The following is a 23090-nucleotide window of genomic DNA, read 5'->3' as shown; positions in this document are numbered from 1 at the left end:
CCACCCCAAAGATTTCATTTATCAGGTTCTCGCTCCCCTTCCTTATTCTACAGTTCCTTTATCTCTTGCATCCATGCTTCTGCCCCTTCCTGGCCATCCCTTACAGCCAGCAGAAACATTAAGATTTTATTAATCACTCTTTTCTCTGAGATTTGTATGGCCTTGCACCATATTTTCTGCTCCTGCACTACCATTTAGGGTTCCAACTGAAGCTCACTTAGCAAAGAATATAAAGTAATTCTATTCTTTAGAATAAGCTTTACTTGTTCACTGGAAAAAATACATTTCTTGTGATACTGGAACTATGAAGCAGCACCCAATGTTACGATAATCAACGTCTCAGAGCTTAGAGGTTGGATTAGGTGGAGTAAAGGCTTATCACACTTTCACGGATCTCTCTCTTCCCTCCCCCCACAAAACAGAACAAAGCTAGATTACAGTAAAATTTGTTATCGAGAGGCACCTAATCAGACTTTATTTCAAACTATGGGTAGGGATGAAGATAATCCGTAGCAGAGTGGGGACTTGCTTCATCTCTCTCCTAGGAAAATCTAACAAAGCCTTACTTTGTTTTGTTCAAACTGCCATATAATCCTAGTGACAGTCAGCAAAGTATTCCAGCCCATCACTAACTCTCTCATCAGTAACTCACCCAACCCTCCTCTTGTCCACCAAAACCTATGTGGCTGCGATCTTGAGGTCATAACATACCAAAATAGTACTATTATTGGGCAAAGACAGAAAGCATGCACCTTTTATATTCTAATCAAACGCCAACACAATACTGCATCACTTGTGTGAGAAATAGAATTACTGGTTGTGAGAGGTGAAACCCTACTCAAGCAACAACAACAATTCTTGTCAGGGTGAAACACAAGCATAACCCAAATTAACCTATGCTTAACCCTCAGCTAGGTTGGCATAAAAGCAGTCAGGCTTAACTTAGAGGCAATCTGTTAAGGATTTATGCAGCACACAAAGAGTAATAAAGTGAAAACACAACACAAAAAACATCCCATACCAATTTAGAAAAACAGAGTAAAATAAAAATAAATGAATTGACACCAAAATGCCTGAGTTCAGTATGCTGAAAAGTACCTTGTGGACATGGGTGTTGAGATGCAAAGTTCTTGAATCGAGCCACACGGGCTGGTATTGAAGATCCTTTGATGTGGAGCTGTGATGCAAGGTTCAGCGTCAAGATACGTTGCGCAGCAGCCAAGTCCAAGACTGTCCACGAATAGCTGCGATGCAAGGTCCTGCTTCGTTGTTGAGGAAACCGGTGGGGCTTGTGGAGACTTGAGCTGTGATGGCACAGGAGATGAGATGTGTTGCGCTGGCGCAGTGTTGGCATAGGGCTGCATAGAAGAAGCCGCCAGGGCCTGTGAGGACTTGCGCTGAGGTGTGTAGTGCTGGGCCGGATTCAATGGCAGGTTGCGCAGAGATGCATCGACGTAGAAGCCTGTTATGTCCCTGTGTGTTGAACATGGAGCCAGCCAACTGACCCTTTGAGATTCCTTGGAGTCCTGTGTTCACACAGGCAGGCTGGATTAATTAGGGGGGTTAGAGCAGTGGAATAGTCAAGATGCAGCAACCGCAGGCCTTGAGCAGCAAGCAGTCCTTGGTCAGCAAGCAGGGCAGCAGTCCAGTATTTAGATGGGCAGTCCATCTTCCTGGCAGATGTGATCTGAAGTATTGAGTCTGTGGGTCCACAACCTCTACCTGGTGCCCCACTTTGAAGTTGGAAAAGCTTCTAGAGTCCTCCCCTGCCATGACCCCAGCTTGTCTAAGGGCATAAAAGACAACCCATATATTATCCCCTGGAAGAGGTGAAAAATCTGGAGTTTTTTGTTACCAGGACAGTTAAACCTTAAAAGTACATATCCAAATTTTGCTTAGGGCCTACCCTAACAGATCACGTTTAGGAATTAAAAAAAGGTTTATGCCAGCTTAAGGTTTATTTTGGAAGGTCGAAATTTGCACTTCACTTCAGATGAGACGCGATCCGTGAACATAAATGACGGGAGACCGGCAGCAGACGTATCATGGTCTCTGGACTCCCTTTTGACTCATGCCATACTTTGCTTATTTGTTCCATATCCGTGATAACTGGAATCTCATATTATACACAATACCTCCATATTGTTAAAGCCTTGAAAAAGTCCAGTGGGACGAAACACGTGTCGGCTGTTTTCTTTCAACTACAAGAAATTGTATTGGCCTATTAATCACTTACCTAGTGTACTTCATTGGATCAGGCTACCAACTCTCCTGTTACAGTACCAAGGAATAAATGGCTTATACTTTGACCTTGAGATGTGCCGTGGTTTTCTTCATTTCTCAGTATATGTATTTGTGTTAGCGCAGATTAACGCCTTTTCATGGATTACCAGAAGTAGGCCAGGAAATTGTATTCCTAGAAAATATTTATGAACTGCATTTTAGCACAAGCAAATATACATGTGTAGGTTTGCTCATGTGAAAATCTGTTGAGAGTTTACAAGTTCACTTTCCCTTCAACCGCACTTTTCCCCAACCTTGGAAGAAGTTTTATTTCTGCCCTTATCAGGAGTTAATTTCCAGCCTGTCTCAGTATAGGAAAAGATTAGAGAACAGCTGGTGAAAACCCCTAAAACTTGCAAGTTAGGTTTTGCACAGACTGAAAAGGACATTCCAACCCTGGTACTATTGCTTTCCGCTACCTCTAGCCCCAGTATGTAGATCTGTGGAACGGTGGCAAAATAACAGAATTGCTAGTATTCAAAGTCCTGGCATAATCTGAGAGGCTATTATCAGAACTCTTACATAATGAAATTATTGCCAAAATATGTCACCGCACTAAAATGGAACCATAGGGATAAATGCATTTTTGTTATTTATTTATTTTACAGGACACGTAGATTTATGAAACAACTTGTCCCAAGGACAAGTAGATATTTAAATAAATTCCACACTCCTGTTTAGTAATATTTATGTTTTACAAACAAATTGATTTTATTAGACAAACTACGCATAGATACAATATACCAGCTAACACATTTCTTAAGAAACCTACTAACTGATGAAAGATATTTCATAAGCCCAGCTGCATAAACCTAATAGCACTGCAGCAAAATGATGATTGCAACTTGGCAAGAAGAAAAAATTCCATACTAAAAAAAAAAAAAAAAATGTTTTAAATATAAACGGTGAAGAAATAAAAACAGTAAACAATCGAGAAACTCACAGGCTACCGTACATGTAACATATAAGGTGCATATACAATCCCTTCATTTAATCTCGAGCAGACAGCCATGTTTGGGGAAAGCCACAAAAAAAAAAAAAAAAGTCTTCAATCCTAATTTTATGTTCAGTATCTCAGCCGGATTCTGTGACCAGGAAATTTACTCACATACAATAACATTTCTCAATCACCAAGTGTTGATCAGGTGAGGGCTACTGACATTTGTTTTCCAAGTACTTTTGTCTTTCTCTAATGAAATTTGCTGAACCACTTATCTGGCTGCAGATTAGAGTCGCCCTACTTCTACTGGAATTTATGGATTGCCTTCCAACAACTGGATGATATTTTCTCTTGTACTCTCGTAGAGAAATCCTGCATAAATCATAAGTGTGTTACCCGATGTTACACGCCAAAACGGAGGACCCAGTTCACATTGCATTATCGTATTTGGTGGAAGGTTGATTATACATTTCCAACAATGCCCTTCTTTTAGTTCACAACGGCCACAGGACAGCATTTCTGTGCCACAGGGTGTCATTGCTGGCACTTTACTCTTAAACGTTGTTGTTGGGACAGAAATGTTCCATGTATGGTGCACAGTCATCTCCCTGCCCTGCATGCCGAACTATAATAGTGTGTTATTCTTGTTTTTGGATCGTGGCCCCAGACTCACACTAATTGAGTGTGTGCAAAGAGCTCTAAGCCTACCCTTAACTTACAAGAAGTTCTAGACTTTTCATGCACTTCACAGCTGGACTACTGTCTCGGTCACAGGTTTTACATGTGTAGTATGGATGTGGCAGTATACTCTGTTTTGTAGTTGTTATAGACTAACCAAGTCTTTTCACCTGTATTGTGTGTGACAGCCTACTTACCCTCTCATTCAAAAGTTCGGCTGGTGGCAGTGACCCTGGAATCCTAGCGCCAAGATCCTGTAGGCCGGCGCATGTGCATGCATGCTAGTAGAGTGATAAGCCCTACATGGGAGAATGACTGAACCAGAATAAGGCAGATCTGTGTGTTCTTTCTTGAAAGCCTTTAGCCTGTTCATGTGCACAAGATAGAGGTGAGGTTGCTTTCGCAGCCAGTGGAGGTGTATTACGGACATACTTGAGACAGGAGGGAGGTAATCCAGAAACTGAAATTGCGGAAGAGGAAGCAGGCATCTCCACAGAAAAGGCAAAAGAGGAAACAGGCTCCTCTTAGAAAATCGATTAGGTCCTTTCCGATACAGAGGGCTGATGATTAGCCTTTCGGGAGCTACCACTCGGTGGATCGCGGGGTGAAGGATGGGAGTGCAGTATCTGTTGTCTGGATGTGAAGGGTCTTTGGAAGGACGAGAAGCCTTTTGTCTCTCAACCTCATTACTCTCAGATGTAGCCATTGATAGTCAGGGTACTGACTGCTCTCACATTGTCTGCCAATTCTGTATAGAGTGGGAGCAGATGACCCACTTCTTTCAGTTCAAAGTTCTCGTCATCTGAGGAAGGGTGTACTTTGAGGAGTAATCAGAAGACCACTGCCCAACCAATGGGCTGGATCTGCCAGATAACCAGTTGTACAGAGGTGAGGCACATCACCGGGGGTCCGTACTGGAGAAAACTGCCGATCTGTCCTGGAACCCAAAAAGCCCTGCCTGAGTGAGAGGGCATGAAAGAGTCAACCCTGCAGGAGTGGACAGCTGGAAAGCGCTGGAGCAGCGGGTCCTTGTGCAAGGGTCTGTGCAATAGAGGCTCATAACCTGAATGACCGATGCGGTCAAGAGCACTGACTGATCTGAGCTGCTTCACTGGAGAAACCATTGCCCTGCTGAAGTGTGCAGGGTGGGCTCAGTGTACCATGACCATCGGCTCCAAGGTACTGGAGCTGTGTCCCAGATTGGCTAGTCCAGGGATGTGTATCTGTCAGTGGCACCGCTGAATGCGCTGGTGTGACTGCAGCACTGTCAGTTCATGATGTACAATGCAGACCAGCCAAAGGAAGTAAAGACTGCAACCCAGTCATGCCCACCTGGGTACCCGGGTACCCCTCTGCGACTAGAGAACCCAGCACTACTCCCAGAAGTGCCTGAAGGAGAGCCCTACTCAGAAGATCCGAGGTCTATCAATAGCAACTAGTAGCTGTGACGCCGAAGACTGCATTAATCAGGCTACTGCCACAGTGACCAGAAAGTGCATGAATGTGCACCATCACTGATGTCAAGCACTGTGGAGAAGAGGGCTGCTGAATCCAGAAAGGTCTCAGAGCGACTGACCAAAGTCTCATCAAAGTGACGGGACTGGGCACTTGCCCACTGTCAGGGTTTACAAAAAGTTTATGGTTTAATGGGGAAAAGACATTTTAATTATTTACTAAATATTTATAATCAAAACCCCTGCTACACTCTGTTACGCACTTGAATATATTTCAGCATCATATTGGTCGATCTATATGAAGGCAAAATTTTACAGACTTTTTTTAGTCTGTGCTCTTCATTCCCAGTCCAGGCCCCAGATTAGAATTGGGCATCTCGAGCATTTTTGATTAAGCTTCAGCAAACGTAAGGAGATGAGGCCATACATTCTTGCAGATGCCAGTTGCCTCATTAACGGCTTTGCTGGTCCCTTATTTTGAATCAGACCTAGAATTAATTTAATAATATTTCTGAAATTTTTTATTGTAGTAAGGATTTGTTTTAAAAAAAAAAAAAAAAAAATGGTCACCAGGTCAGTTAAGTAATTTCCTTAAGATTCAAAGGATTTTTTTTTTTTTAGCCTTAGTCGAGATAGTAGTCATTGCAATAACTTGAAACTGTTTGGAATATTTATTGCTGGTAGCAGTTTTCGATCTGTACCTTATTGTTGCTAACTAATGTCTCAGAATGTGAAGCGGGTAATTCTGCTTTTGGAGAGCAGTACTCTTTCCCTTAATACTTTGAAAGACAGATGGAAAGATGACCAACAGACTTCAAGGATATGCAATTTATGTAACGAAGGCTCCCAGGATGTATTCCATCTTTGTCCTCCTTTAAGTGATATAAGCAACAGTTTTATATATCCATTAATAGTGAATTTTAACTTGAGAAATCATGATGAATTGTTGCATTTTATCTTTCATCCTTCCTCTCCTTAGATAGATTATATAATATATACATTTTTAAAGAGATTTGTGCACCTGGTTCAAAAAATGTGTACATTGTAGCACTTTATTCCTCATCTTCCCTTGCCCCAGATTTGCTATATCAATCAATCAATCAGTGGATTTGTATGGGTGCGGCTGATCACCGGGGGGTGGAGTACCGAGACACTGGGGCTGAAGGGTTCAGTCGCAAACCAGGTCTTCAGTGTCCTTCGGAATTCCAGTAAAGAGGAGGACGTTCATAGTTTAAGTGAAAGCTTGTTCCAGGTCTTGGTTGCCAGTTAGGAGAAGCAGCATCCTTCTCTTCCGCTGCAGTGGATGTGGGGTGTGTAAGGGAGGAAGAGGGAAGCAGAGCGTAACTGTCTTGAGGTGTGGTAGAAGCTGAAGCCTTGGTTGATGTAGGCAGGTCCCTGGTTGTGTAGAGCTTTGTATGCATGCATAAGTAGCTTGAATTTACATCTTTTCTATATGGGGAGACAGTGGAGTCTTCTGAGGTAGGGGTGATGTGTGTTCCACGTGGGTGGTGAAGGATGAGTCTGGCGGCAGCGCCCTGTATGGTCTGAAGTCTCTGTAGGAGGTTGGTGGAGATCTCTGTGTAGAGTGTGCTTCCGTAGTCGAGTCGGCTGGTGATGAGGGCCTGAGTGCCTGGAGTGAAGATTCTTCAGAATATTCATAGGATAAACAAACAGGCAAAGGAGACTGATGATCTTTGATCTCATGGTCAGTTCACTGTCTAGGATGATGTTGAGGTGTCGGGCTTGTTCCGCTGGAGTGGGTGAAGGTCCTAGATTGAAGATTGCCGAAGATTAGACTTTCCGTTTTGTCAGAGTTGAGCTTCAGACAGTTCTTTTTCATCCACGTTGCAATGCTCGTCATGCACCTAAGGGAGTTGGTTCTGGTGGTGGGGGTTCTACGGAGAGGAAGAGGATGAGTTGGGTGTCTTCTGCATAGGAACTTATGTTTAGTTTGTGGGATCTGACAATATCGGCCAGCGAGTCATGTACATATTGAAAAGAATGGGGCTGAGGGATGATCCTTGGGGTACGTCACAAATGTTATCTTTGGGTTTGGAGATGAGCATGTGAAGACAGACATTTTGAGTTCCTACGGTGAGAAAGAAGGTGATCCATTTGAGTGTCTCCTTGTATTCCGATATAGTGTAGTTTTGTGATAATAATGTATGAGATACAGAGTTGAAGAGGTCTAAGAGGATGAGTGAACAGTCTCACCTGGGTCGAGGATGGTTTGTATATCATTGGCAGTGGCTATCCGAGCGGTCTCAGTACTGTGGTTGCTACAGAATCCAGACTAAGAGGTGTTGAGGTGGTGGTTCTGTTCCTGGTGTCTTGTGAGCAGCCCCTTGATGGCCTTCTCCAGGACCTTGGCTGGTAAGGAGGGAGGGGGATAGGTCAGTAGTTTCTGAGTTTGTCGGGACAGCTGATGGTTTCTTGAATAGAGGTTTGATCTCAGCATGTTTCCAGTCTTTAGGGAAAGTGGCTGTTGTAAGAGAGGTGTTTAACAGAGGTTAGTTTGTGACGGTTCCTGTGGTTTCAGAGATTGAATATGTGGTGTGGGCACGGGTCCGCAATAGCTCCTGAGTGGACGTGCTTATGTGGGTGGCAGTGCCCAGGAAGTGAGCTGGTTCCACAGCTGTATGGAGCAGGTGGTGATATGGAGGTGGGGGGTGGCGGGGTTGGAATCTGTCTGCGTGGGCTCAGAATTTCTGTAGATGGTGCTGATTTTGTTAGGACAAAAAGACGGCGAGGCTGTCACAGTTCTTGAGAAGTGGTTATGCTGTTTTTTGTGGCCATGGGATTAGAGAACTCCCGGACAATCTTGAAAAGTTATTTGCTGTAGTTGGAGCGGACGTTGATCTGATCGGCTAGGACACACTTCTTCCTCTCATCAGTCTGTGGTAATGGCTTAGGGAGGACTTGAAGGCAGTCCTGTCGAGGGTGTTCCTACTTTCGTGTCAGCTTCTCTCCAGGATTTTGCAGAGGCGGTTTGCTGTTCTCAGTTCTTCCTTGTACCATCTTGCTTGCTGGGTCTAATGTGCATGTTAGTATTGATGGGGGCGACGCAGGTTGACGCTGTTGGTTATCCAGGTGTTGACGTTCTTGACATAGGGCCAGGTTTGCAGCGGTGTCTGGGTTGGATGTGTTGAGAGCATCGGTCTATTGGGTCTGTGTAACTTCGCTCCAGCTGATGTGGGGTATGATGGCATGGTGGTGGAGGTGTGTGGGCTGCAGATGTTGAAGTGATTATGGAGTGGTCAGTCCAGGTGAGTTCGTTGACGTGGCTGTATTTGACTCGTTTGCTGAAGGTGAAGATGGGGTCCAGTGTGTGTCCTGCGGGGTTGTTGATGAGTTGGGTGAGGCTAATGTTGTTCATGATTTCGAGGAGGCTGGTGGTGTTGTGGTTGCTGGTGTCATTAAGGTGGAAGTTTAGGTCACCAAGAAAGATGTAGTTGTTCGAGTCAACGGTGAGGGGGCGATGAAGTTGCAGAAACAGGGGTGTGGTCCAGGTGGTCAGTAGGTGAGGGTGCCTCTGATGGTGGATTTGCCGTTGGTTTGGAGTTTGAAACCGAGATATCCTAATGTTGGGAAGCCATTGTCAATCGAGGTGGTGCAGTTGATGGTTTCCTTGTGAACGATGGTGATCTAAAAATGTACTAGCCTCCAATAATACAAGCTACCCCAACAATAAGGGACAAAGTGGGGCTTACAAGCTTCCCTTGCAATATGATGATACTGGTTAACCCAGTTGTTAACCTATCTCTAGACAGAGGTCTGTCACAGGTGGCAAAAAGTGAAGTTCACCAAGATTAGTGATATGTTTGCGAAGGGAAAAATACAAACACTTGAGCAACTGATAGCAAGATTTAGGCTGGGGAAGAAGAGATTTATCAATGTGTGCAAGTAATGTACTGGGATATGAACCTAGCAGGGGTGTGGAATTTTATCAAATATCTACTTCATAAATCTGCTTTTCCCATCGATGCCATGTAGTGCGGTGACAAATTGTGGCAACAATCTCATTATATAGGAGCTTGAATAACAGCCTCTCCAATTAAGCCAGGGTTCATACTGTAGGGTTTGAGTACTAGCAGTTCCTTTATTTTGCACATTTCAGCAGACCTACATATCGGGGCTGGAGAAAAGGGTAAGAAATAGGTCCAGGGTTGGAGTGCCCTTTTGAGTCTGTACATACCTAGTAACTTGTATGTTTTAGAGGTTTTCTTTAGCTCTTCTCTTTTCTCATACTGAGAAAGGTTGGAAATTTACTCCTGATGTGGGCAGAAGTAAAACTTCTAGGGTTGGGAAAAAGTGTTTGAGGGAAAGTGAACATGTAAACGTTCAACAGATTTTTGCATGAGCAAATCTACACTTGCGTATTTGCTTGTGAACAAATATTTTCTAGGAGTACGACATCCTAGCTTACGTCTGTAAATTCTTGTGAATTCTTAAAGTCGTAAATCTGCATTAATGCAAGGACATGCATTGGTTCACTTTTGTTATTTTCTTTAAGAAATGGGCACCTAATTGTTATTGAAGACCTTTTGTTTTTATTTATATTCTATCACTCTCTGTTTGTCAGCTGGCTTCACTGTGAGTGACTGCATTTTCCTGTTTCCCAAGGAGAACTTTTGGCACATAACAGTTTTATTCAGTGCCAGGAATTACTGTGGCAATGTGTGCTTTTTAAGACCAAAACATATTTCTGCTTTTTGCCAATGGTGAGGTGATGGTGAGGGCCCAGCAACTCCAACACCAATAACGCTTTACAAAAGCCCTGTCAAAACAAGACACGCATTGACAAAACCAAAAGGCTGACCACCAATGTCAGACCTATTGGCTTTGTCACTACTTGTTTATTTTTATGCTTCCCATAATCTTGTTGAAATTGGTTACACTGTTTTTTTCCATTAAGAATATTTTTTGGGAAAATACTAGCATGTATCAACATATTTTACTTAATGATGCTTCAAAAGAATGGTACCTAAAATTTCACAATAGTTTAGCAAAAAAAAAAAAAAAAAACACGTCCTAGTTGCATTTAATGAGCACTTTATTTTTAAAGCAACAAAATAACTCTTGCTTTCAAGCTTCTGCAAATATTTGCATCTACCCAGAGAGCATTCTGGGAGCATTATACGTTGCCTATGATTTTTAAACTTTACAAACGTGTCTACACATTTTTATGCTTAAACCACTGTCAGTAGCGCAGTCCAAGCTTCGAACATTTTCTTAGAGTGCTCACTCTGATACTAAAGGCTTTGCATTAATAAACCATAAAGACAAGTTTGAACAGCTATAACTTATGGACACAAACATTACCTTAACTGCAGTCAATGCCCTTCCCTGATCCATAATGTGGTACTGTAAACTTGGAGCCAAAGGGTTGGTGGTGCAGGGGGTTAGGCCTACTTGTCCCAAGGACAAAATAAACAGGAAAACTTGCCCTTGGCCCCAAACAATATGTTCTGGGCGTTGGGCTATAGGAATTCCACACCACTGATCTGGTGATTAAAGAAGGTGCTGTGAGTGGTTTCAACCTGTGTGGGAAAAAGAATTACCGCAAACCTTCACAGATGACTCAACAGGAAATTATCATGAAGAATTCACACAGGAGTATCACTCGCATAAAAGGAAAAAAAGAAGGAATAAGAGTCCACTTATATGGGGTCTTACTCATTACATGCTATTAATACAGATTATTTGGAGAGGTGCCGAAGAGGATGTGCTGAACTGGGAATACTATCTATGGAGCTGAGCTTATAACTGAGAATATTGGTAGAGTATTGGCAGCAGTGGAGAAAACTGAGGGGCCGCAAGGGGGACAAGTACCAGGCAGCACATACATTGCCTTGTATTGTATTGTATTGTATTGTAATAGTATTTATATAGCGCTTACTACCCCTGACAAGGCGTCAAAGCGCTTTTCGGTGAGTAGAACGCTACTCTGGAACCCAACAAGAATTAGTGATGGATTAGTATCGGGAAATATGAGTACAGTTTTAGTATTATTATGAGTTAATTTGAGCCGCGGATATGAGAGTTTGTTAGTTAGATTGACTGGAGTAATGGAGAGGTGGAGGAGGAAAGAAATCCAGAAGTGTTAATTGGGAGTATATCCCTCATTTACTCAATCCAAAGACTTGGGATGAGTAAAGGGGGGATGGAGGAGGGAAGAGTCTGTGGAAGGGTTAGGGAGAGCATAGTAGCAGGGTGAGATAAATGAGGGAGAATTAAGTAGGGTTGTGTGGGAGGTCATGGTATTAGAGTGAGGTTTGGTGAGTTAGATGTGGAAGCGGAGGGAAGAGCTTAGGCAGAGTTATTTAGGAGATGAAAGTAGTAGAAAGGATTTGGGATGAGTCAGAGTGGGAATGGTGGATAGTTTGATAGAGACAGTACATATGATGATGGGTAGATAAGTGTGATAAGATGAGAGCAGGGATTCATAGATATCTAGTATAACCACCCACCCAGGAGCCATGCAATGACCCACAAACATGCCAAGCACAGAAACATATACATATATATATATATATACACACACACATATACACACACTCATACACACACACATGAATGCACACACATATTTGCAAACAATACATAATTAGAACCATGGGTAAATATACTTAGTCAAACAGGTTTAAAGAGTGTGTGTGTATTTTATTGTTATGACATAGTAATTCTCAGAACAATTACATTTCTCCATCCTTATGTACCGGTTACCTTTTGCAGAGATTTCAAGTGACTTGAAAACTAATTTGAAACAAGGTAGGATCAATTAGATCAATTATTAGTGAATGCTTATTTGTCTAACTTCCAGCATTTTACAGCTTACGAGTGATGTTAAGAACCTGGGTCAGCACAGTGCTAGAGGGGACAGCATTCAACATCACAACGCCACACCTGGTCCGCCCAGAACCAGCCAGTCCTGATCTAGATTGAGAACCTCCCTGAACTGCAGGGTGCTGCCTGCTGCATCTTAATACCAGGCCTGTTTACCTCTCTGCACTGTACTTTTTTGTTTAGTCAGAGCTTCTTCTATACAAGCTGGGACAGTTTTTGTGGTGGAGTGTGTGCACAGTCTCTGAACTTCACCATTAAACTCGAACAAGGGTTCACATGGAAGTGATTACCAGTGCTTAAACTTAGCAAAATGTAATTACACCTTATTTGGTTTTAAAAGGTGCAAACATATTTTCACCCAACAAATTACAGGAAAATGCTGTCCATTTTCAACATGATTAATCTACATGGGGAAAGTATATTAGGCATTAGATCCATTTCTCAAAAATTATTTTTCCAAGCATTGTTGGTCTTTCGTAGCTAAGAACATAAAGCCATTATTTACACAAGGCATGAATTGTACATTGTAAATATCCCTTGAGTGTTTTCTTGGGTATAGGGAAGATGACCATGGACATGCCATAGAAGGTGGAACTAAACTGAAAGGCCCAAGAACATCAACAAACATTTCTTAAGAGGCTATCAAATGCCCAGAGGTGAAAACAATGGAAGCAAAATGCCTCTGTAAACCCAGGCACTTTTGATAACGCAGCCCTAAAAGTCTGAGAGGATTTAGACGTCTGCTGATTCCCAACAGGAAAGGAGCAAGAAAAAGTCATTCTTGTGAAGTGTGGGGCAGTTTCTTCGAGGCAGAAGAGGATTTCTCCATTTGTTTATTTTGTGGAAAACTAATCTGGGTGATCATTACCTATTAGGAGATGTATGTCAAGTGCAGGGAAAGCTTCCGTGAATCTTGCAGGCAACTGTATCACAGACTCATGGCACATATTTTGGAATTGTTTTCTGCAGGTTGTAAGGGGCTTGGAGTCTGAGGAGTTTACGTGCACCAGAAACATTGCTAGAATCTTGAGGCCATGAAGGCATACGCTAAATCCTTGCAATAAAACAAGAATATAGATAGAGTCTTAGGTAATCCCTTCTTTGTGTTTATGGCCGGATTGAGACAATGTCATTGGGGAAGATTACATTTTAGTACAAGGCAGGGAAAGGTTATTAACTAAATAATTCAAGAAGACCATCAGGATTTAAGATACTTGTGTAAATAATGAGACTTGTGCTCCTGATCTAGCTGCCGCTATATCTCACAGCAAAAGTTCATTTCTTTAGGTAAGCCATTTGTCTTATCAACACAAAAAATCTCAGCACGCTACCGAGGCACTGCACGGCCCAAAAAATCCACTCGATCACTCGCATTGGCGAGTCTTATTTGATCAGGTCGAGCTATTTTTAATACTTATTCATCCCTTCTGGCGAGTGGACACTGAACAGGTGTTCTGTTCAGTTGAAAAGTAGAGGGGCAAAAAAAGATGCTTTTAAATCTTGTTCTTATGTCACATTTTCTCTATGTTCACAGACCGAGATCAAACATCAGTTTTTTCTTACAATTAATTTTCCTTCTGACTGCAGAGTTCCAGGACTTTGTGAGGTGAACTGTGAGGCCTGCTGCTTAGAATGTAAAATGAAAGGACATAGGGTGTCAGGTTTTTCCTAACACACAACATTTAAATGACTAAGTCAACTGTGCAAACATTTCAAAATATATTTCAGCATTTGTGAAAGCACGTTTTTATATTTCTGTGTGTTGAAAATAATATTTAAATAGGATGAAGACAAATCAGAATACTTTACATGTTGATGTGCAAAGGATATGGTTTAATGATAGCCAATTTTCACAGATTGTTAATACACTAAAAAGTTTTATTAGTAAAGCTGCAAGTTAGAGAGGTTGTTTTTGGACATTTCTTGGAAAGTTACTGTGAGTAGATGACAATATGTTACCACACCATGGTTTAGTAATAGTAATATATTTATTAAAATTGAGTATTTAAACAAACCGAGAAACACTCCTGCCCTGATGGCAATGTTTTTAGTAAACTAAAAGAAGTCCTAGGTTAAGTGGCTAGACCTCATGGGTATGTGGGCTAGATTCCTGTGATGCATGCAGCAAACTTTAGTCTACTTAATCAAACAAAAGGTTTTTTTTTGTACTGCAGAAATGTTGAGCTCAATTATTTGAAGGTGCAATCATATGTGAGAATTAAGAAAAAGATGACTCTGTAAACTATTTGCCTAGGATCACACAATTGGTGACCCGTTACAGTTAGGTCGAGTAGATTATTTAAATTACTCGACCTGCAGGTCTAGTAATATTTTTATGATTTTTTCGAGCCCTGCACTGTCAATAAGGGGATAAGAAAAGATAATGTATTCTAGTTTAAAACACTGAACCCATAGTACTCTGGTCCACTGATTATGGTTTTATTCGGTCCAGAGTCCAAATCCAGTCAACCCAGACAGATGGGACTGCGTTATAATCCCATCTCTAGGAGTGAGAGTAGTAACTTTTATGCAGGATCCTGGTGTCACAGTGCAAAGTGGCTGGAATACTACACAATTGGCACAGGAAGCAGACAGAAAACGGGCCACAAAGGGGCTTGAAATGAAAGAGATATACCAGGCCATAAGAGAAAGCATTTCAAGATGGCCCAAACTGTGCAAAGTTGTGCAACCACAGGCGGCCATAATGGAATGGCTGCCTTTGAAGATGGTGGCATGCCGCTATATTGGCAGGGAGTGAAGTGCACGGGCAAAGCAAGATTTTAAATAGAGCAGGGGTGCAAAAAGGGGAGTTAAAGAGTAAGGAGAAAGCGAGAGGGATAGAAAATAGTCTTAGGTACTGCAATATGAAGTCCTGTCATCCATAGTGGAAGGACACAACTCCTACAACCACAATAGAGCGAGAAAGAAATGCTCCTCTCGGGCACGATAAGACAAGAATAGAAAGAAAAGCCATCAAATATAAATCAGGGAACTGAGACAAACAAGAAGGCCATTGCGACATAACCAAAGAGGAGATTGGCAATGTCACAAGTCAATGGTGAGGGTAGCTAAACTAAATCAAGCCAATAGCTGAAGGAAGCTGAACTAAAAGACCTAGGGGTATGAAAAGTATACAATACGTTTGTCGTGGTTATGTTCAATCTAACCATTATACATCAAACATAAAAATAACCGCTTGAATCTGAAATAAAAAAGTAAAAAAGGTGCGTCCCAGGTGACAGGAACCAAGGAACAGAATGAAAAGGAATGCTACGCAATATATGAAAGGTGCTAATAGCAGAAACAGCAAATAGGCCACCATTTAATATCACCTATCTTTTTTACTACCTAAAAGGGATATCTACCAATAAACAACAAGTAAAATTAAAAAAATCGTGGGACCTAAATTGTGTGCATTTCACGAGTTATTATACTGGAATGTTCAAGCAGAAAGAAGCTAAAACAAGACCCTCAGCTTAAAAAAAGTCAAAGTATCCCATCACATCTGGAGTACTGACATGTACAATACAAGGCCGGGTGTGAAGGGACGGGACCACAAATGTAATGAAATGAGGAGCAGATCTCAGTCCATTGTGCAGTCCCTACAAAGGAAGGAGGGTTCATCGCAAGCACAGGAGTGGAGAGGAAACTACAGAAACTGATAGTCGAATGATACAGAAGCAGCTGGTGCACATTTGGTTCCTTCTGCATATTTGGCTTCTTACTCTCTACTGACTGGTCCCTTTCTCTATTGGTTTCTTCTTTCTTTCTTTCTACGGCTTCCTATTGCTTTGCCTTCATCCTGTTACAGAATCCTGACGAGTAGCTCCTTGCTGGGTAAAGCTTATACTGTAATTCTTTTTACTTAGCACAGGAATTGGTGATGGGTACTATCAAGGATTTGCCTCGAGTTCAAAAGGAAGCATATGAAAAAACAAGCACTGGCAATTTCAAACGCTCTTTGCCTTTATAATGTTTAACCATTGTTTGTAAATCATTGTTAAAATAAAGGGAAACAAATCAAAAGACTGGAGGAAAACCAAACACATCTGAAGGTAACTTGGACGAAAAACAAAATATTTCATATTTTAAAAAACTTTATAAATGGTTTATTTTTTTAAATTTCACACACAGAATTCTGTACAAATTCAACAAACTTACTGCGCGTTATACTGTTTAAAATTAACACAGAGGAATGGCTGTAAGTACTTAAAAGAACAGTTGTTCCAGGGAGTGTCAGGATTTAAAGGCTAACTCTTCCCAGAGGACTTCAAAATGGAACAAATGTGTAAGATGGGAGAGGATTTTTTGGCTTCTGGGAACAGAGGCATCTTTCTAATCAGTCTTTGTCTCAAACGCAGGTTGAGCGAGTGCAGCAGCCTACCCCCTCCCAGCACCGTCGTAAAAGCTGCATTTGGGTCCAAACGCCTTGGCTTTTCACACAACATGTGGAAGGCGGGAAATGAAAGAAAACAAGCTCTCCAGTCAAACATACTTAAATATACCAGTTGAACGAGTTACTTACCTTCGGTAACGACTTTTCTGGTGGATACATTAGCTACCTGTGGATTCCTCACCTGATGAATACTCCCATGGCGCCAGCATTTGACGGAAATCTTCTTACTAGTCTCTGCACGTCGACGAGGACGTCACTCTAGCCCACGCGACGCCGTCTGACGTCATACAGGCAATAAGAAGTCCTCGCCGACGTGCCGATGACAGTACCAACATTTTTTACGTGCATGAGAATAATAATAATAACCCAATGCAATGAAAGAGCAAAGCAACATCTCTTAATATTGTAAATCACACAACATTGCAATAAAATAGCTGTAGATTTAATATAACCTTTTTTTTTTTTTTTTTTTTTTTTTAAACAAATAAATATATTTATACATACGAATCATGTATATACCCAATATATATATAGATTTATATATACATATACACATATATACAAATATCATACATGCAAAATGTATTGCAACTTTGAAGACCAAAAGGAGCACACTCAAGGATTGCTTGGAGAGACCAAAAAGGCAACGGGGAGGCGGGTGGGACCGTGAGGAATCCACAGGTAGCTAATGTATCCACCAGAAAAGTCGTTACCGAAGGTAAGTAACTCGTTCTTCTGATGGATACAACTACCTGTGGATTCCTCACCTGATGAATAGAGTCCCAAAGCAGTACCACGCCCGGCGGTGGGTGCCTAAATGGTCAAACCAAGAAATCCTGCAGCACTGACCGTGCAAAATGACCGTCCCTTCTGACCTCAGAGTCCAAACAGTAATGTTTCACAAAAGTGTGAAGGGACGACCAAGTTGCGGCCTTGCAGATGTCAACCACAGGAACACCCCTGGCCAAGGCCGAAGAGGCCGACTTAGCTCTGGTGGAGTGAGCTCTAATGCCCTCAGGCGGATCCTTCTTTGCCAAAGAGTAACAGATTTTAATGCAAAGAACAACCCACCTGGAGAGTGTTCTCTTGTGGACTGCCTTTCCTCTCCTCTTGCCCACGTATCCGACAAACAGCTGATCCTCCAGCCTGATATCCTTCATTCTGTCGATATAGAAGCTCAACGCCCTTTTTGGGTCCAGGCGATGTAGTCTTTCTTCCTCCTTTGAAGGATGAGGCGGAGGATAAAACGTGGACAAAGTGATTGTCTGAGCCAAATGGAAGGGTGAAACAACCTTCGGAAGGAAAGCAGCCTTGGTCCTCAACACCACCTTATCCCCATAAAACGTTATATAAGGGGGTTTAACCGATAAGGCCTGCAACTCACTCACTCTCCTTGCAGATGTTATAGCTACCAGGAATACTGTTTTAATAACCAAATACCTTAAGGGGCAAGAATGCATAGGCTCAAAAGGGGACCCCATAAGGAAAGTCAGGACCAAGGACAAATCCCATTGAGGCATAACGAATGGTTTTGGAGGATATTGATTCAGAAGACCTTTCAAGAATCTGAGAACAATAGGGGATTTAAATAACGATGGTTGGTCTGGAAGACAAATGAAGGCTGACAAGGCCGACAAATAACCCTTAATGGTAGCTACTGCACAACCTTTCTGCGCTAGAGACAGTGCAAAAGACAAAACATGTGACAGATGAGCATGTAAGGGATCAATCTGTCTCTCTCCACACCACATAACAAATTTAGACCACCTATTAGCGTAGATAGATTTAGTGGAGTGTCGCCTGGCCGCTAAGATAACATCCACTACATCAGGCGGGAGAGAGAAGGAACTCAGGTTGCCCCGTTCAATCTCCAAGCATGTAGGTGCAGACTCTGGAGGTTGGGGTGTAAAACCTGCCCCTGCGACTGCGAGAGGAGGTCTGCCCTGAGAGGGAGACGGAGCGGAGGGCACAGTGAGAGTTGGAGAAGGTCGGAGTACCATACCCTCCTTGGCCAATCCGGAGCTATTAAGATGACTTGGGCCCGGTCTTGGCGAATTTTCCTCAACACTCGAGGAATCAAGGGTATGGGGGGAAACGCGTAAAGCAACTGGTCGCACCAGGTTATCTGAAACGCGTCCCCCAACGCTCCCTGCATCGGATACTGGAGGCTGCAGAATAACGGGCAATGCGCGTTCTCCCGAGTGGCAAACAGATCTATCCGAGGAAACCCCCACATCTGGAAGATTAAACAGACTTGATCTGGATGGAGACGCCACTCGTGGTCTGCCGAGAATTGGCGACTGAGACTGTCCGCACGTACATTCAAGACCCCGGCCAGATGATTTGCCACCAAGCAAATCTGATGGTCCTTTGCCCAGGACCATAGCCGAAGAGCTTCTCTGCAGAGAAGGTACGACCCTACTCCTCCCTGTTTGTTTATGTACCACATCGTGGTAGTATTGTCCGTCAGGACCTGTACCGACTGACCACGAAGGGATGGGAGGAAGGCCTTGAGAGCCAAACGTACAGCCCGTAACTCCAACAGATTGATATGAAACACCTGTTCCTCTGGAGACCAAAGCCCTTTGATCTCCAGATCCCCCAGATGAGCTCCCCATCCTAGGGTGGAGGCATCCGTTATTACCGTGGCCACTGGTGGCGACTGCGCGAACGGCTTCCCCTGTGAAAGATTGTTGCCCGCAATCCACCACTTCAATTCCACAGCAGCATCTCTGGAGATCTTGACAGTACCTTCTAAATCTCCCTTGTGTTGAGACCACTGCCTTCGGAGGCACCACTGAAGAGCCCTCATGTGCCAGCGAGCATGCGTGACCAACAGAATGCAGGAGGCGAACAGACCGAGCAGACGAAGGACCTTGAGGACTGGAACTACCGCTCCATTTCGAAACATTGGAACCAATTCCTGAATATCTTGAATCCGCTGAGGCGGAGGAAAGGCTCGACTCAATGTTGTATCCAGTACTGCCCCTATGAACAGGAGGCGCTGAGAGGGCTCCAGGTGAGATTTGGGCACGTTCACCGAAAAGCCCAGGTCGAACAACAACTGGGTTGTTGACTGCAGATGATGCGACACAAGCTCCGGGGACTTGGCTTTGATCAACCAGTCGTCCAAGTAAGGGAATACTGCTATCCCCTTCCTTCTGAGCTCCGCCGCAACCACTGACATCACCTTTGTGAAGACTCGAGGTGCTGAAGTAAGACCAAACGGGAGGACCGCAAACTGATAGTGCTGCGACCCTACCACAAACCGGAGATACTTCCTGTGCGACTTGAGTATCGGGATATGAAAGTAAGCATCCTGCAAGTCGACAGACACCATCCAATCTTCCTTGTTCAACGCCAAAAGCACCTGTGCTAGGGTCAGCATCTTGAACTTTTCCTGTTTGAGGAACCAATTCAAGATCCTCAGATCCAGGATTGGTCTCAACTGACCATCCTTTTTGGGAATCAGGAAGTATCTTGAGTAACAACCTCGACCCTTTTCCTGCTCTGGGACCAACTCTACCGCGCCCTTTGAAAGGAGGACTTGAACCTCCTGTTCTAGCAACAGGAGGTGTTCTTCTGAACAATAAGATGGGCGGGGCGGGATGAGGGGCGGGAACTCCCGAAAGGGAAGGGCGTAGCCTTTTCCCACAATGCCGAGAACCCAAGTGTCCGTTGTGATAGACCTCCACTTGTGGAGAAAACGCTGTAATCTTCCCCCTACAGGAGAGGAGTGAGTGGGAAACGGTGGAAGCCTAAGGCTGCTTCCCCTGCTGCACCCCTCCAGAGGACGAGGAAGAGGCAGAGTGCTGTTGAGAGGCTCCTCTGGTACGGACCCCACCCCTCCCCCTCCCTCTAAATGACCTATAGGGGAGGGAAGAGGCGGGTTGCTGGAACCTCCCCCGAAAGGAAGAGGAATAAGAGCCACGCCCAAATCCCCGAAACCTCCTGAAAATTCTAGAAGAGGCAGAGGAAGAAGGAGCTTGCAGTCCTAACGATTTGGCTGTGGCTCTGCTCTCCTTAAATCGTTCCAAGGCCGAATCTGCCTTGGCTCCAAACAGTCTGTCCCCATCAAACGGGAGGTCCAGCAGGGTCGACTGCACATCCGCAGAGAACCCTGAGTTTCGGAGCCAGGCCTGTCTTCTTGCCACCACAGCCGTGCCCATCGCCCTGGCCACCGAGTCGGTCGTGTCCAGCCCAGACTGGATAATCTGGGTCGCGGCAGCCTGGGCGTCCGAGACCACATCCAAAAGACCCTGGGGAAGCTCCGTGAATGAAGACGAAATATCATCCATCAGCGCATGGATGTACCTCCCCAGAATGCACGTGGCGTTGGTGGCCTTCAACGCCAAACTGCATGACGAAAATATTTTCTTGGACTGCGCATCCAGTTTCTTGGAGTCTCTGTCTCCAGGCACCGTCGGGAAGGAACCAGGCGCTGACTTTGAGGAACAGGAGGCTTGCACCACCAAGCTCTCCGGCGTAGGGTGTCTAGAGAGAAAGCCAGGGTCAGATGGTGCAGCTCGATACCTCCTGGCCACAGCCCTATGAACGGCCGAGGAAGACACCGGCTTCTTCCACACCTCCAACACCGGATCCAGCAAAGCCTCATTAAATGGCAAGAGAGGCTCAGCTGCAGCAGAGGCCGGATGCAATACCTCTGTCAGCAAATTCTGCTTTGCCTCTGCCACCGGCAAAGGCAGGTCCAAAAAGCTCGCTGCCTTCCTCACCACAGCATGAAAGGAAGCAGCCTCCTCCGTATATTCCCCTGGAGATGAAAGGTCCCACTCAGGGGAAGTGTCCAGCCCACTGGCTGTATCCAGACCATGCAGTCCGTCTCCAGAGTCCTCAATCTCTCCCTCCTCTAGGACTCGCTGGTACTCTTGCTCTTCTAAAAGACGGAGAGCACGCCTCCTCGAATGAAGTCTCTCCTCGATACGCGGAGTCGACATGGCCTCCGCCGACGTCGAAGAACGGCGCCGATCTCCAGAAGCATCTGACGCCGCGTCCGGCGCCACAGGCAGCTTCGGCGCCGAGGCAGGAGCCGGAGGACGAGGTCTTGGAGCCGATGGACCAACCGGAGTCACAGGGCAAAATCCTGACTTCGACGGAGGGGCAACCTCCGGGGCCGAAACATCCGAAGCCACCGGAGCGGCCACCGACGCCGGCACCGGCGCCGAGCCCACATTCCCAAAAGGGAGAAAGGGCATAAAGGGTGCCGGCCGAAGAGGCGCAGGATCACCCAACGAAAAGGCCAAGGGCCCCGAAGGACCAGCCGGAGCAGCTCCTGGAGCCATCTGCTGAAAGATGGTATACATCGCATTAAGAAACGCGGTACTATCGGCTCCAGGAGTGGGAAAAGCCGGATACTGGGGTGCCTGGATCGAAGGCGACCCCGACGCCGGCCTCGACGTCTGCGACGCCGGAGAAAACACAAGAGGCTGCACCACCTCAATCACTGACGCCTGACCAGGTGAAGTCGGTGACGCCGGAGAGGGCAACGGCGTCGATGGATGCGGCGTGACCGTGGGGCTGACCTCCCAAGTCCTCCGACGCCGAGCCGAAGGTGACCTCGAATGAGACTCCTTGCTGGAGTGACGTCGTGAGTCTCTACGGCGCCGGGAGTCTCGATGACGCCGGTGAGACCTTGGCGAAGAAGACTTCTTATGATGTTTCTCCTTCTTCTTTGACTTTGCCATGAATAACTTGGCCTCGCGCTCTTTGAGGGCCTTCGGATTCATGTGTTGACATGAATCGCAAGTCGAGACGTCGTGGTCGGAGCTCAAACACCATAGACAGTCGGAGTGAGGATCTGTAACTGACATCTTGCCCCCACACTCTCGACAGGGCTTGAAACCCGACTTCCTCTGAGACATTGTTACCGCAGAGAAGACTACGCAGCAGACAATACACTGTAACCACGAAGGTAACAGTAACTCCCTCGAAGATAACCGTTTCGAATGCACGGAAAAAAGGGAACTGTCATCGGCACGTCGGCGAGGACTTCTTATTGCCTGTATGACGTCAGACGGCGTCGCGTGGGCTAGAGTGACGTCCTCGTCGACGTGCAGAGACTAGTAAGAAGATTTCCGTCAAATGCTGGCGCCATGGGAGTATTCATCAGGTGAGGAATCCACAGGTAGTTGTATCCATCAGAAGCTGTGGTTTACCAACTGGTGGGGGGGGGGGGGTTGCAGACTCCAGGTTGGCTGGGACGTGAGGTAGAAGCAGCACATTGAGAAGAAAGCAATGAAAAACATGCACTCCCACCGACTGCTCAGAACACAGTTCCCTGCTGTGAGCTGTGGAAGGATACAAGTCATCCAACCAATAAGATGGTAAAGACGCTGTGCTCTAAGGGCGGGATATACTCAAGAAGAGAAAGGAAAGCCAGAGAACAAAAAGTGAGCACATGGGACAGACAAGAAAGCAAAAACGTAATAAGCAATGGGCGGACCCAAAGCCCACTCTAAGCATTGGTATTGTGCCC

General features: G+C 44.7%; 1 protein-coding gene across 6 annotated transcripts in view; it reads right to left on the bottom strand.

Annotated features, from left to right (window-relative positions):
• Positions 1 to 23090, bottom strand: part of PEX5 (peroxisomal biogenesis factor 5) — a 96350-nt gene that overhangs the window by 59928 nt on the left and 13332 nt on the right. The window lies entirely within an intron of this gene.

The sequence above is a fragment of the Pleurodeles waltl genome, chromosome 7 (genome assembly GCF_031143425.1).
Source record: "Pleurodeles waltl isolate 20211129_DDA chromosome 7, aPleWal1.hap1.20221129, whole genome shotgun sequence".
NCBI lineage: Eukaryota > Metazoa > Chordata > Amphibia > Caudata > Salamandridae > Pleurodeles > Pleurodeles waltl.
The sequence above is the reverse complement of the archived record's forward strand: the minus strand, read 5'-3'. Positions and strand labels throughout refer to the sequence as shown.